The sequence below is a fragment of the Rhinoderma darwinii genome, chromosome 7, assembly GCF_050947455.1.
Source record: "Rhinoderma darwinii isolate aRhiDar2 chromosome 7, aRhiDar2.hap1, whole genome shotgun sequence".
In the NCBI taxonomy this organism is placed as follows: domain Eukaryota; kingdom Metazoa; phylum Chordata; class Amphibia; order Anura; family Rhinodermatidae; genus Rhinoderma; species Rhinoderma darwinii.
In genome coordinates this window covers 126,916,401-126,931,918 of record NC_134693.1, presented here as the reverse complement: position 1 = coordinate 126,931,918, position 15,518 = coordinate 126,916,401, and the positions used below count along the sequence as shown (strand labels likewise).

At 41.6% G+C, this 15,518-nt stretch overlaps 1 protein-coding gene across 2 annotated transcripts in view; it reads left to right on the top strand.

Moving 5' to 3' along the window:
* PRICKLE2 (prickle planar cell polarity protein 2) overlaps positions 1–15,518 on the top strand; it is a 216,068-nt gene that overhangs the window by 130,593 nt on the left and 69,957 nt on the right. The window contains exon 1 of one of the 2 annotated variants that reach the window (XM_075833991.1): positions 14,784–15,380. The exons of the other annotated variant lie outside the window; for it this stretch is intronic. The gene's annotated coding sequence lies outside the window, so the exon portion shown is untranslated. Of the gene's footprint in view, positions 1–14,783; positions 15,381–15,518 lie in introns of those variants that run through there. 2 annotated transcript variants of the gene reach the window in all.

Genomic DNA, 15,518 nt, shown 5'->3' with positions numbered 1-15,518 from the left:
GTGCTTTTAGAAGATAGCGTTCACTGAACTGAATCCTAAGATTGTTAGCCATGTCCATGTTTAAAATAAAGCTCCAGAGCCGAGATCATTATTACATGGAGATGTGTTTGGAAAACTACTGTAATGTACCCAGTGGAGCTATAGGCTCTGCTGTAGGGACATCCAGGCTTAAAGGAGTTGTCCACTTTGGATAACTCCTTTTTGTTAGAAGGGTCTACTGATAATAAGCTGATCGCAAGGTGTTCCACTGTTGGGACCCCCAGCTTATCAATTATATTCTGTGAGGGAACCCCTGCTGCAAGTGTTCAATTTCCCTGCAGCGCCACCACAAAGGTAATTAAGTATTACATGGTGCTAATTGAAATCAATGGGCTGTCCATGTAATACAGCGGTCCCCAATCTTTTTTTTAACAAAGGACCAGTTTCATGCAAGGCAATTTTTCCACAGACTGGGATGAGGGGTGGTGGTTTAGGGTCAGTTCGCACATTGTGTAAATGCTGTGGATTTTACGCTAGGGAATTCGTTGTGGAAAATTCGCAGTATAATACAGTAGCAGCAAAGTAGATGAGATAGAGCAAATCTCATAATCTCATCCACACGCTGCGTAAATAGTGAGCGGGAAAAAACGCTCAGAAATTGACCTGCGGTGCAGAGTTTTTTTTCCGCAGCATGTCAATTGTATTTGCGTAAACGCTGCTTATTTGTTGCGGGTTTTCCCCATTGATTTCAATGGGGAGGTAAAACCGACAACAAAACGCAACTCTTATACTTACTCAGAAGTCTGTTTCTTCCTCCAGGCCGGCCTCCTGGGATGACAATTCATCCGATGTAACCGCTGCAGCCAATCACAGGAATGAAATGTCATCCCAGGAGGCCGGCCTGGATGACGTCAGAGGGCTGGCCTCCTGGGATGACGCTTCATCACATGTGACCGCCGCTGCAGCCAATCACAGGCTGCAGCGGTCTCCTGAGACAAAACGTCATCCCAGGAGGCCGGTCTGTTAGCAGGCCGGCTGAATTCTCTGCAGTTTTTCGCAGCGGACATTCCGGGCGAAAAACTGCAGCACAATTTGGTGCAGTTTTTCACCCGGAATTCCCTGCAGCCACCGGGGAGGATAAAAGATACAGCGAATCGGTATCAAATGATCCATGGCCTGGTAGTTGGGAATCACTGGTGTAATGCATAGACATTGAGGGCATTTAGGGTGTGATTTTTTTTTTTAAATACCCTACTACTGCATTTATATGTGGTTGCTAATTGCCTCATCGTATAACCAGTCTAGGGATGGAATTGCCTTTTAATATGAATTTGTCGACTTGATCGCTGATCCTTGCAGCTTGTTCAAAGACGCCTCTGAATCCTCTGTTAAACCTAGATCACAGGACGGCTCTGTATAAGGATGAGGCAGATAAGTGCTGTACTTCACTTAAAGAGCCGATGCCTTTTAAAACGGCGGCCTTTATTGATTTGGCTTTATCTTCTGTGGGGACATTTTTGTGATTGATCTGCGCCTTTGGTGGACAGCTCCTGTCAAGGAAATATCTGACTCCCCAGATTTATGAAAGACGTAAATCATACACTGACTTGTGACCATTCTTTTAATATTGCATTGCTCCCATGGTCCCAGAAGGAAGGATTGACAGCTATGTTGTTAAATTATTGATAAACTGGATATTTTATTTTTTTCGTATGAGGATTTATTTATAAATGCCCTAAATTTTATTGTATTCAGCTTCATATGGCAGAGCCTGCTTAAAATCTGTTCAAAATATGTAAAGATACACCAATCTGGTAGGACACTACATTTAAGGAAATTCTACTTTGTCCGCTTTGGACAATCTCTACATGTTAGAAAGGTCCTTGACAATAAGCTGATCAAAAAGTGTCCCCCTGCTGCGACCCCCAGCGATCACCTGTAATCTTTGTGGAAACCGATGGGGGCCGTGTAAACGAGCGGCGATCAATGAGACTGATTGTTGATCGGCGCGCGTTTTCTCCTTTCACAAGGAGCGAGTATGGAAACGAGCGCTCGTTACTCCGATCACTCGTCCCTATACATTTTTATCATGTCGGCAGCGCGTCTCCCTGTTTACACAAGAGAGATATGTTGCCAACAACGATGATATTTTGGCCAATTAAAAAGATGCCATCAGCCGATGAATGAGTGTTTGCTCGTTTATCGGCTGATCATTGACCTGATTACACTGCTGAACACTCGTTTTCCCAATAATTGGTCAGTGTAAAAGGGCCTTAGGTGTTTCATTTCCCTGCAGCGCCACCACAGGGGGAATTAAGTATTCCACAGTATCCAGTCAAATCAATATGTTGTGTGTATAATGCAGAACAGGACAGGACCTCCGGAGCGAGAGTCTTCTCTAATAGGACCTTTCTTTCTTACTGGTACAATTATTTTCTCGGTACATGGAAACAGTACTGTACAAAGAAAAGGAATGTAAAATCCACATCCTTTTCTGAAACCTCATTGCTGAAGGTAGGATATAATATTTCATACAGTGCTCATTAACGGCAGCTATTGTCCACTGTACAGCTGTTCATACCAGGGCTTAGGAAACCTTGGTAATATAAAAAAAATTACCTACAAATTCACAAGTCACCTATTCTCCTAGAATAAAGCATTTATTAAAAGCTTATTATTGACCATTATATCAACTGATAGGACAAGAATAATAGAGGCGATGTATCAAAACTGGTGCAAAGGAAATGTGGAGTATATACACCTGGCAAACAATCGGGTCACTAATTTCGATTTCCAAAGGGCCTCTTAAAAATGAGGTAAAATCTGATTGGGTGCCATGGGCAATTACTCCACTTTTTCCTTTTACATCACTTTTGATATATCTCATTCAATATTTTTTATCACAAGTTCTACAGTTATCACTGATCCCTCCATTAACATCCACATTCTGCAAGTTCTGTTTCCTGATGGAGAGGGAGGAGGGAGAGGCAGCTGCAAGACATCTCTGATCGTAACATTGATGGTTTCAGATTTTCCAAGACTGCTTGCCAATGGACATGATGGGCAATCTGTCAAATGATGAAGTATTATTTATTGCTTCCTTATATGACTTCATTGTTGGACTGATGTCCATATCGGACAATATATAACTTTAGTACACTACAAAGGTACAAAAGTACTACTGCATTTGGAAAAGTAGAAGGACAATTTTTTTCTTGGTTGTGTCTTCTTAACTGCGGTATGAGGGAAGTGGCAAATACAATTTAGTGATAATACAAGCATGTGTCATATGTCACAGACCCTTTGAAAAAGCTGACGTCGAAACGCACGTCGGGGCTCTGTGGTGGTGGACTGGTGTTATCAGGGGCACATTATGCAGCACAGTGGTTGGTATTGATTCCTAGTCTTTGATGTAGTATCTACAGTTATTATATGTGACATTCTGTGTTCTCTGATCAATGTTGATTGTGACATACTGCTCTGTATATTGTGGTCCCCTCACCACCACCATGTTGTTTTAATTTGTCTGTCATTTTAGGTCTTGATGGCCATTGTCTTTTATTTTTTGGTTAAATATAATAAAAATCTTTTGTATGGTACCAATGGTGTGCTATTAAGTTATTTTAGTATTTACATGATAGTATCTACATATATGTTTATAGGTATTGTGAATATATAAATTTTGTACACTACAATGGTACAAAAGTACTACTGCATTTGGAAAAGTAGAAGGACAATTTTTGGACATTGGTACTTGGGTAGGAGGAAAAGGGTGTAGGGGTGCACATATTTAAGAAGCTATATGATGTGATCCGCCTCATGGTACAGGTTTGGGAGTCTTTCGTCCAGTATTCTTGCTCTATTAATCACATTAAATACGTTTATGGAATATTTTTAGTATTTGTTTTTGTATTTTTCTTGTTTATATAGTGATTTATGGAATCTAAAAATGAATATCCAGCCAGAGCATGGACCTGTCTGTCCACTGCATAATAAAAGAAGCCTAATTTATATTCTATCACTGGTTTAAAAAGTTTGAATATGTATGCAAGATTCTTTTCACATAGAAATAACTTCTATTTATAGCTGCGTCCTTGGTGCGCTCAGCGTGGAGCTGAATACAACCGACAGCCTCACTTTACGAGTGCATACAAAGATCCTTTGTGCACCTAATTTTAAAAGGTGTCCTTCTTGTCTTTAGGAAAGCGCACAACAATATCATCAAGAAGATTAGAGCTTATCACACGGTGCAGGTCTGGAAATATAACTAAAGTCCCATTTTAGAAGGCTGTAATAGGGCTGCATTTTAGGATCAGTCTAAAGGCCCTTTTACACGGGAGAATTATCGGGCAAACGGGCGTTCGCAGAAAACGCTCATTCATGGACTAATTGTATCGTAGGAAATGCCTTAAATATGATCATTATCGGCAGCACAAGGAGACATTCTGCCGACATGATAGAAATGTATGGGGGCGAGCAATCGTGGTAACAAGCGCTCATCCCCATACTTAGCTCCTTGTGAAATGAGCAAACGAGCACCGATCAACGAGCTGTCTTGTTGATCAACGCTCTTTTACACAGCCAATTACGATTGCAACACCCTGACCTGGCATTGTTCTACTGAACAAAACTTAGATCACATGATATGGTTTTGACCCTAGTACCAAGTTCTCGTACTTTCATGTGAGCTATAGAAAAAGCACAGTGCTCCATAGTGTACCAACTATAACCAATAGGGTGGTGGATGTGCTTACCGCGGGCTCAACACTGTACAGCGCTTGAAACATCGATAATCCACAACTGCAGCACCAACTGGTAGAGCAGAATCTTATCCAGGTCCACACTAAGAAAAATCAAAGGATCCAGTGGATAGAGCGCTTCCGGGTTTCAGATTAGATACAAGGAGAGATGGATAGTAGCCAGGCTGAAACACAGAGAATCATTTTGGATCCTTAAGATGTCATCATTGCAGCCTGAAGGTTTGAACGAATGCATAGATACTTCTGTGAGATAGTTCTACTATTTGTTTAGTCTGAGAAGCTCAGTCTGTTGCGAAATGCGTTGCTCAAAAAATAAATATCACTTTGTTTAATACACCATTTGGACCACTACTTCTATCCAATCTAAAACTGTCAGCGCCCGTCCAAGGACCCCTTTGGTTTTCCTAGTAAACTATGACCTCCCTGGTACCTCTAGTGCACAACAATATTTGCTACTTTCAACCATGGAGCAACATGCAATTGGCTCAAGTCACATTTGAAGAACACTGATCAAGACCTTTTCAGCGCTAGGCATTGTGCTAACGTCCTATGAGTTTTTGTTTGCCCCTGCTATTGTCTACATGAGGATTGTCAAAGATGGATGTAGGACGATTGTGTTCTCATAAATCACATGATGAAGCCCATATGTTTTTGGTTATTTTTTATGCAACTATAGCAATCTGCTGTCAAGTGTTTGAATCATCCATTTACAGAAAATTATGACCACAATTCAAATGTGCAGGGATAGAGTTAAGTACCAGATTGACAGGAAAACAAAAAATGCAAAACACACTATTCTTCTTAGATGTAAGATAATATTTTTTATTTAATGCAATGCAATATTTGATTTATAGATTTAAGGGTGTGTTCACATCAGCGTCGTGCTTCCGTTCATGGGTTCCGTACGACCTTTCCATCGGAGGAACCGATGAACGGAAAGCTAAATGGAAACCATGGCTTCCGTTTGCATTACCATTGACTTCGATGATCATGCTTCCATTGCAATTCCGTTTGTTTTCGTTCCGTAAGGTTTCCGTTTTTGTCACCGAAACAGTAGCATAGTCAAATGAAACCTTACGGAACCCAATTGCAACTGGAGCATTAACATTGAAATCAATGGTAATGCAAACGGAAGCTATGGTCTCCGTTTGGCTTTCCGTTCATCGGTTCCTCCGACGGAAAGGTCGAACAGAACCCATGAACGGAAGCCCGACGCTGATGTGAAAAGGCCCTAAAATGTTAGTTTTAATGATTGTATTTGGAGCCCAGTTGGGGCTGTCTTTGGGAAGCTCCAGTGATGCAGCTTCCCCGGGTCGTGACAGAAGCCAGGGACTCCGGCTGATTTGAAGGTGCAATAGGGTCGCCGTGCAGGTGGGGAGTACTCTGTGTAGATCCCAGAGCTGGCGATGCCTGAATGGGGGGCCAGAGTCTCCAGTCAGGACGACCTCTGCTGCTTCGGGAAGCGCCAGTGATAAGTGTCCATATATATGGACAGTTATATCGCTGGAGCTTCCCAACACATTCATTTAACAAAGCGGCATCCGTCACCCCCAGGCTCCTATGTTAAAAAAAAAAGTTTGCTGTGCGGTATACATTTGTTTTGTTTTGCCAGAGTCTACTACTCTATTCCATCCTTCAAAAAATATATACTAACGTATACCAGCCCAATAGAGGCCAAAAATGCACTCTTTCGGCCTCTGTTGGGCTAATGGAGCCCTATGGACACATTTAGCGTGTATGTCGGGAGCTTTTCCGACATACACGCTTGAATGTAGGGCATAGACATAATGTGCACAGGGCCTTAGTTGATGGGGGAAAGAACATAGTTGTAAAATGTTCCTGTCTGTCTGTGGTCAGCATAACAATTCTGGACGTTCCAAAGATATGACACAAAGGTCAAAGGGGTCTAGAGGTCACAATGGAGCATCTTATGTGTGCATTGTGCATACCAGGGAAGTCTGGATAATCCACACAATAACAGAAAAGGATCTTGACTCTGTCTCATCCTCTGTGTGTTGAACTCAGTGACCATTGTGCACTCTATATTTCCCTACTGACTTGCACAATTTGCTGCAAATCAAAGAGCCTTCCAGATCTTTCAGTCTCATCTATCTCAACCTTCCTGATAACAAGATGTGCCGCTGATAAAATTATCTGATAAGATGCTGCCGCTGCAAACATTCATTTAATTACAGCCGGAGACTCTGAGCTTAACACTTCTCTGGCCGGCAGTGCCTCTTCTAGGTTCTGGAACACCAAGGAATATTTTGTTTGTGTTGCGCTGATATATATATTTTTTTTTTGAAGGGTTAACATATTTAGTAGATGTGTCATGTGTGTGGTGTACAAAATATCAGTAATTTGAATGTGGTCCAGGTATTGCAATCTCCATGTGAATCAGAAGATCACAGCTGGAGACCCAGACAATGTGGTAACCAGACTGGGATGATATCTTTGAGTAAAATAATATGCACGGTGTGATACTTATTTTGTAGGTACTATAACATCTTCCATTCCCAGAGTGTGAAGAAACCAGCTATAAAGTGAAGCTCCCTTTTTGGGACCACTAAAGACGACCTAACATCGCTTCCCTATGGTCCTTCTTTATAATTACCTTGTTCCCGGTATCCCCATAATCCTACAGCACCTTTTCTGTTTCCTATACGTGGCACTGCTCCACCATTGTGGGCAGCGTTAGGCAACTGAGTGGTTACTCTACACAAGAAGATAGTTCTGATGATATCATGAAAATACTGCAACATCTCGCTATGAGAAGGAACGCTAAGACTGTCTACTTCTCGACAGTGCTAGAGCACTAATGGCCCCTTCCTACTGGCAACTGGTGGTGGTTCCAGTTCACAGACCCTACAAATTCAGAGTTCCGCTTCTAGCCATCTAATAAATGACATCATAGCATAGGGATATAAGTCTTTGCAAATCTGTCCATACATCAAGGTTTGGATCCAGAATCGGGCCAGGTAGGAGACAAATATTGGGCCCATATCATCATTAGAAGAACTGAATTATACTAATAGAGGTTTTCCAACATGTTGAAAATTCTTCATGTTCTCGTAGAATAGCGATTGTTATGTTACAACCACCACTCCCTGTCACCGTGTACTACCAGGTCTCGCCAGCTTCTTGCTCCTGGCTGCCACCGCTCCTCTGCTCCGGACCCTGTTGTGTGTGGCCTCCCACGACGCATCCACTCTCCTTCTGACTTGACGTTGGGGATACCTAGTGCTTGTGCTGACTCTACCTGCCTTAAAGGGCCAGCATGCACAAAAATTCACCTAGCTTTCCCTGGGCATTAGAAGGACTCCCCTCCATCTAGTGTTCCTAGAATACCTCTGCTATTTTGTTGTTGGAATCCCATGTATTGACATCCACTTGTATCTTCGATCATCCTTGTCTACTGGATACCCTGACCGTTTGCCTTGTTACCTATGACTAACTATTGCCGCCTGCCTTGACCCCTTGCTTCATCTGACCACGCTATTTAACATCTGTTACGTTAGTCGTCACCAAAGGGGACTACTTTGTGGTTAACCTGGGCTTCCCCTGGAGCAAAGTCCAGATCCTTGTACAAGGATTAAAGGGTGAACACCAGGGTTCCCCCTTGGATTCCGCTCCCCAGTATAGCCCCACATCACATCCCTTGGTGACAAGGTGGGATCACTCAGTCCTCTGCTGGCCCTGTGACATAAAATCCCACGGGCTCCGGGACATGTTATATACTCCTCCAGGGTGTCCAAGAAGGGGCAAGTGTCTACTCAGGAATCCGTGTTAGTGAGTTACCGTCCTGGCTACGGCCAGTATAAAGTAATAAAGCGGGTTAATAGTCATAAATGGGAGCAGACAACTCTGATATCTACCAGCAATGCCGATTGTAGCAGCTGCATATTCAAGACCCATACAATCGCTTATATCATATATGTACTATAACGTCTAATTATCTTCGCCCACATCTCTTGTCAAGGAAAGAGATTCATGCAATGTCCATGATGTCCTTGCATCTTGAGCATAGTTACTATGTTGGTAGTTATGACTTCTTGGGAGGGATGTAATAAATAGCCGTCACCCATTCCATAATTCAATGCTTATTACTGCTCCAATGACCAAAAGCAGCAGGTGGTGATATATAGTATGTTTGTCCTTTGTGTCACCATGGGGGTCCCAAGAACAGGAGGTTAGATTCAAGTGGCAAGAAGTCATTACCAAGAAAGTGTTTCTTGATGATTTCAGCCAAACTTGTATATTATTAGGAAGATCACCAAGAAGATAAATAATATCCAAAGCAACTTACACCCAGCAATTTTCGAGCATATATGGCCAGCTTTAACCTGAGGCCATGAGATGACATCATCTGTAGGTCCAACTACATCGTTAGCCGCTTGCATTTCGATAGGTCATCTTACTGTTATTGCTTACTACAAAAGCTCACATATGAGTTGTAGTCCCAGTGCATTTGTCTAGTTGATGGGTTCATTGGGTATAAACTATAAAATAGAGTGGAACACTCTAGCTGGCTGTACATGGCGAGACACATAGCAGAGAGACCCTCGTGTTGCTTATATCTGGTCATAGACATTAGAAGTTTTGTTTACAGATTTTACTAGTTTCAACGTATCTGGAAATCAAGATCAAACACGTTGGATTTTTACCTTTCCAGATATTTGCTTTCCCTGGAGATAAGAGGCCCCAGAGCTGTTTGACGGCCACTTATCCCTCTTCTATTCAAATAGCCTGCATGTTTTTTTTTAAAGTGGTCAAAGCTTAGTTTTTCTTTTACATGCAGCTCCAAAAATCGGGGCAAATAAATGGTAACAACTAGGGGGAGCTTATTGCATACTGATTTTACATTAAACTCCATAATAAAACAGTAAGCTCCTGAGCTCCCTCTAGTGGTGGCTGCAGGCAGTCAGAATTTAAACATTCAACTCTTTGTTTATTCGGTGGATTTGTAGCTTTTTATCAGAAAAACAGATTTCTGACCACTATAAATATGTGTTAAGAAATTAATCGGCACAGAATATTTGCCCTTCAAATGACACGGGGTTAATTTACATGTACTGTAGGCCCGGTATATAACTTACAACAAGTATTGCAAAGCAGGAAAGCTATGACATGCAGCTATTAAATGTGTGTTTGGGTGTGTGCACCTATGTCTTAAAAGGTGGGACAAGCTTGTAAAAGTTATCTTATGCCTAGAGAGTGTGTAAAGTTTTACTTAAATCTACACACCCATATTCCATCCATATATATAATGTATGTCTGTGTGTGTATATACAGTGGAGGAAATAAGTATTTGATCACTTGCTGATTTTGTAAGTTTGCCCACTGTCAAAGTCATGAACAATCTAGAATTTTTAGGCTAGGTTAATTTTACCAGTGAGAGATAGATTATATAAAAAAAAAAAAAGAAAATCACATTGTCAAAATTATATATATGTATTTGCATTGTGCACAGAGAAATAAGTATTTGATCCCCTACCAACCATTAAGAGTTCAGCCTCCTCCAGATCAGTTACACTCTCCAAATCAACTTGGTGCCTGCATTAAAGACAGCTCTTACATGGTCACCTGTATAAAAGACTCCTGTCCACAGACTCAATTAATCAGTCTGACTCTAACCTCTACAACATGGGCAAGACCAAAGAGCTTTCTAAGGATGTCAGGGACAAGATCATAGACCTGCACAAGGCTGGATTGGGCTACAAAACCATAAGTAAGACGCTGGGTGAGAAGGAGACAACTGTTGGTGCAATAGTAAGAAAATGGAAGACATACAAAATGACTGTCAATCGACATCGATCTGGGGCTCCATGTAAAATCTCACCTCGTGGGGTATCCTTGATCCTGAGGAAGGTGAGAGCTCAGCCGAAAACTACACGGGGGGAACTTGTTAATGATCTCAAGGCAGCTGGGACCACAGTCACCAAGAAAACCATTGGTAACACATTACGCCGTAATGGATTAAAATCCTGCAGTGCCCGCAAGGTCCCCCTGCTCAAGAAGGCACATGTACAGGCCCGTCTGAAGTTTGCAAATGAACATCTGGATGATTGTGAGAGTGATTGGGAGAAGGTGCTGTGGTCAGATGAGACTAAAATTTAGCTCTTTGGCATTAACTCAACTTGCCGTGTTTGGAGGAAATGAAATGCTGCCTATGACCCAAAGAACACCGTCCCCACTGTCAAGCATGGAGGTGGAAACATTATGTTTTGGGGGTGTTTCTCTGCTAAGGGCACAGGACTACTTCACCGCATCAATGGGGAATGGATGGAGCCATGTACCGTCAAATCCTGAGTGACAACCTCCTTCCCTCCACCAGGACATTAAAAATGGCTCGTGGCTGGGTCTTCCAGCACGACAATTACCCGAAACATACAGCCAAGGCAACAAAGGAGTGGCTCAAAAAGAAGCACATTAAGGTCATGGAGTGGCCTAGCCAGTCTCCAGACCTTAATCCCATCGAAAACTTATGGAGGGAGCTGAAGATCCGAGTTGCCAAGCGACAGCCTCGAAATCTTAATGATTTACAGATGATCTGCAAAGAGGAGTGGGCCAAAATTCCATCTAACATGTGTGCAAACCTCATCATCAACTACTAAAAATGTCTGACTGCTGTGCTTGCCAACAAGGGTTTCGCCACCAAGTATTAAGTCTTGTTTGCCAAAGGGATCAAATACTTATTTCTCTGTGCACAATGCAAATAAATATATATAATTTTGACAATGTGATTTTTTTTTTTTTTTATATAATCTATCTCTCACTGGTAAAATTAACCTAGCCTAAAAATTCTAGACTGTTCATGACTTTGACAGTGGGCAAACTTACAAAATCAGCAAGGGATCAAATACTTATTTCCTCCACTGTATATATATATATATATATATGTATATATATATATACATACATACATACATACATATATGTGTTTTCCATCAGTGTTAATTCAAACATATGAAACGTCTATACAGTGACTCAGTTCTACGCACACCTTCTGCTTTGATAGTCATCTGCTCTAAACTTTATTGAACCAGATAAATAATTTAGTTCAGTTGTGCTACAGAAACTTTCAATACTTGATGCTATGGATGAGAAGCAGAAACAGAAGGTCATGAATTTAGTAACACCAGAATACATAATGCCATGCATCTACTTTGTCTTGCGTCAACACGTTTTGTGGTTAATCACACAATCGTATGGAAAATTTCCAACTTACCCAAAGGCAACAAAGAAGGAAAATTTGTTTTTTTCCCCTACGGTATTAGTCAGTACTAATAGAAACTACGGCTGGTAGTCCTCTTAAAGGAGCCATCCATAACACATTCTCTTGATTTTTTAACTATTTTAGTGATTCTGAATAAGGTTCTGGACCCACACCTGGCTGGGGCTCACAACTGGCTAGGGTCTACACTCCAAACTGGGCATTTGCCCAGGGCCCCATTTCCTAGAGGGTCCCCCAAGGGCAGGAACCTCAGGAGCATCCTAAAACCCCCTGTATTGTTTAGCTGCATATGGTGGTATAGCAGTATTTGAATTGCAGAATTATATGGTCACTATGTGACAGTATTATGGGGTTTGAAGTATATTTTGAATGCTGCATATTATTTTGGCACTAGATGGGGGTATTTTGTGGTCTGTATATGGCTGATTCTCTTGGTACTATATGGTGGTATGTGGGCTGAAATTTTCAAGAACACCTAGATTTTTTAATTTGAAATGAAACCAGTTCTACGCCCAATTGTCTCGTAAGCGGGTGCAGCTGCTCAACTACTCCCAATAGTAGTGGTCTGCAGCCTGTAGCTCTCCAACTCTTGTGAAACTACAACTCCCAGCATGCTGTTACAGCTAGATGTTGTTAGGACATCCTGGGTGTTGTAGTTTTGTAACCACTGGTAAGAGATGAGTTGCAGATCACTACATCATATGGTCTGGACTGTTTCTTAGAGCTGTCCGTAATTGCAGAAGCATTGCTATGCGACGCCAGGGGATTACCCAAGATTCCTTCCTGTTTTTTTGGTTTTTTTTGCTGATCCGTGAACTACAGATGCACTACGGACCGTATTTGCGAACCGCGTGCTGTATATGCGGATGACTATGGACCCGATTTGCATTCATTCAATTAGACTGATGCTATATGTACTGAGTTGTCATTTACAAACTGGACACTAGGAGCAGTGTTTACTCTAATTAAATGATACTCAATGTGGACACTAGGGGCAATGTTTCCTCTGATTAAACTATACCTAATGTAGCCAGAAGAGGCAGTGTTTCTGCTGATTAAATTGTACTTAATGTGGCCACTAAGGGCAGTCTTTCATGTGAGAAAATTATACTTTATTTTATGTTCTTCTGAGAAACCAGTATGCTTGCTGTGAGGTTTATTTCACAGTATGCAGTATAATAACTGCTTATGATTATGGTATATTAAAAATTCAGGTTTGGCAGAATTTCTCTTAAACCTTAGCCAAGAAAAACCACCATTAGATGAGAACTTACCTCAAAACAGCTGGTGTCCTGCTAGCAATTCCCATGTCCTTCAAACCCTTAGCTAAATAACTGAAAAGGAACATCCATCTATGACAAAAGCTGGTCACGCAAACAAATATATAATTCTGATTAAAAAAAGGCATCCATTATTTTTTCACTATAAGGGTATGTTCATCCGGCCTATTTTCGGCCGTAAACTGCCGAAAAACGGCTGAAAAAAATCGGAAGCAGAACGCCTCCAAACATCTGCCCATTGATTTCAATGGAAAAAAACTGCGTTCTGTTCTGACGGGGTGTTTTTTTACGTGGCCGTTTTGAAAAACTGCTGCGTTAAAATACACCAGCGAAAAAGAAGTGCATGTCACTTCTTGAGCCGTTTTTGGAGCAGTTTTTCATTGACTCTATAGAGAAACCGCTCTAAAAACGGCCGTAAAAAAACGCAGCGAAAAACGCTAGTTAATTAAAAAACTTCTGAAAATCAGGAGCTGTTTTCCCTTCAAAACCACTCTGTATTTTCAGACGTTTTTTGCTAAGCGTGTGAACATACCCTTAGAACTTTCTTACTTGACAAATCCTTAGCTGAAAATCTAAGCGGATCTGATCCAATGTTTCATAGTTTTCATGCCAATCACCATTTTCAATACATGACCATAGATTATTTCATTACTATGCCAACTTCTCTAGATGGGTCATGGGGCCAAATCAGTACTACATTTATGGCCACCTTAACCCATAGTTTGCAAAAATTAGTTTAAGGGGTTGTGTACTTTTCAATAAGCCTTTTTGTTCCCCAGTGATTAGCTGTAGTCTGTGGGGGAATATGGCAGTAAGTATCTAATTCCCCTGCAGTGCCTCCAGAGGGCAAATGAAGAATTACATGTAACCCTTTACAATCAAAATGATGTCTATGTAATGCACTGACATGCTGGGTACTCCAGGGGCAGAGACACTCTTTTTACCTGCTCTTTGCTCCGCCAAATACACAAGGGTCCCCTGCTTTATTAACTCAGAATGCTCTGAGAGTACGTGAAAATGGGTGTTCTAAAACGGACAACCTCTATAACTACAATTTCATTTGAATCAATAGAACTAGTCCTTTGCATGCCCTATGATTAAAAAAAAAAATCCTAAAATACTTTTAAATATTTTTGTGTCCATACTACAACTACATACTACAACCCCTATTGTCAAAAAGTTGCCTTAAATAACCCACATAAGATTAAAAAAGAAGAAGCATAAAACAGATGCTCGATACAGAGCAGTAACTCGATACGAAAAAAAATTGTGTTTCGTCATCGACCTACTAGATCTATTTAAAAAAAAATTAAAAAAATCACCGTTCTATCATTCCTTTTTGAATTATTGTACCGTTGCCAGATGTTTTGTAACACAATTTCGCTGTGCACAGTTTTAATGGATTTTGTTTGTGCTAAACACCCTGTGGGATTATTGATTTGTTAGGGGAGGTTGATTTATATGTAAATTAATGATACGAGGCAGCCAGTGACCATTGAAAGGGTCCCAGGGCAGACTGGGGCTTGCTGCTGACATCACTGTATTCATTAGCATTCAGCAGAAGCGAGCGCTGCAACAAGCTCACATTCTGGCACAGGGAGAGAGCAAGCTGGCAATTATTCTCCATAGGGCTGAGTATTTCCTTTACAAGATCTTGGAGAGCAAATTGGACATAACATTGCTACTGCTACAAAGGGTCATTTAATGGAAGAAAGAAAACACTGAGCGCCGTTGTGTGCACTGGATCTTGAGCGGAATTATCCTGGAAAGAAAAGAAGGAGATTTGGGGAAAAGGGGGGGTTCTCCTTAAAGACCCAGCCAGAGAGGGCAGGAATCACACTTGTCCTGCGGATGGCTCGCACAGTAGACTTCTTCTTCTCAGCCAGCAGCCTGCTGCTTGATGTGTGGCTCTGCTCTAAAGGGCTTTGACAAAGCCCCACTGCTCATTTCAGCTCAAGTGACTCCCAATGTCTTGTCAAGCTGAGCAGCAGCGCAGCAGGCAGGAGGTGCAGGACTGTGTGAGGCTGGAGCAGCATGGAAGAGGAGAGCAGCACACTCAGTAAATAGCAGAGTCTGAGGAGCTGGGAGCTGTTTCCTCTGCCTGGGATCTGGGAGTCTCTGCTGCTGGTATGTGCGGATATTCTTATTCCTTGCCTGAATAGAGCTACTTAACACTGCCGGGATGTTATATATTATTTATGGGTTAAATTGTCATCTAGATGCATGATTGTATTGTCATATTTACTTGGTATATACAGGAGTAGA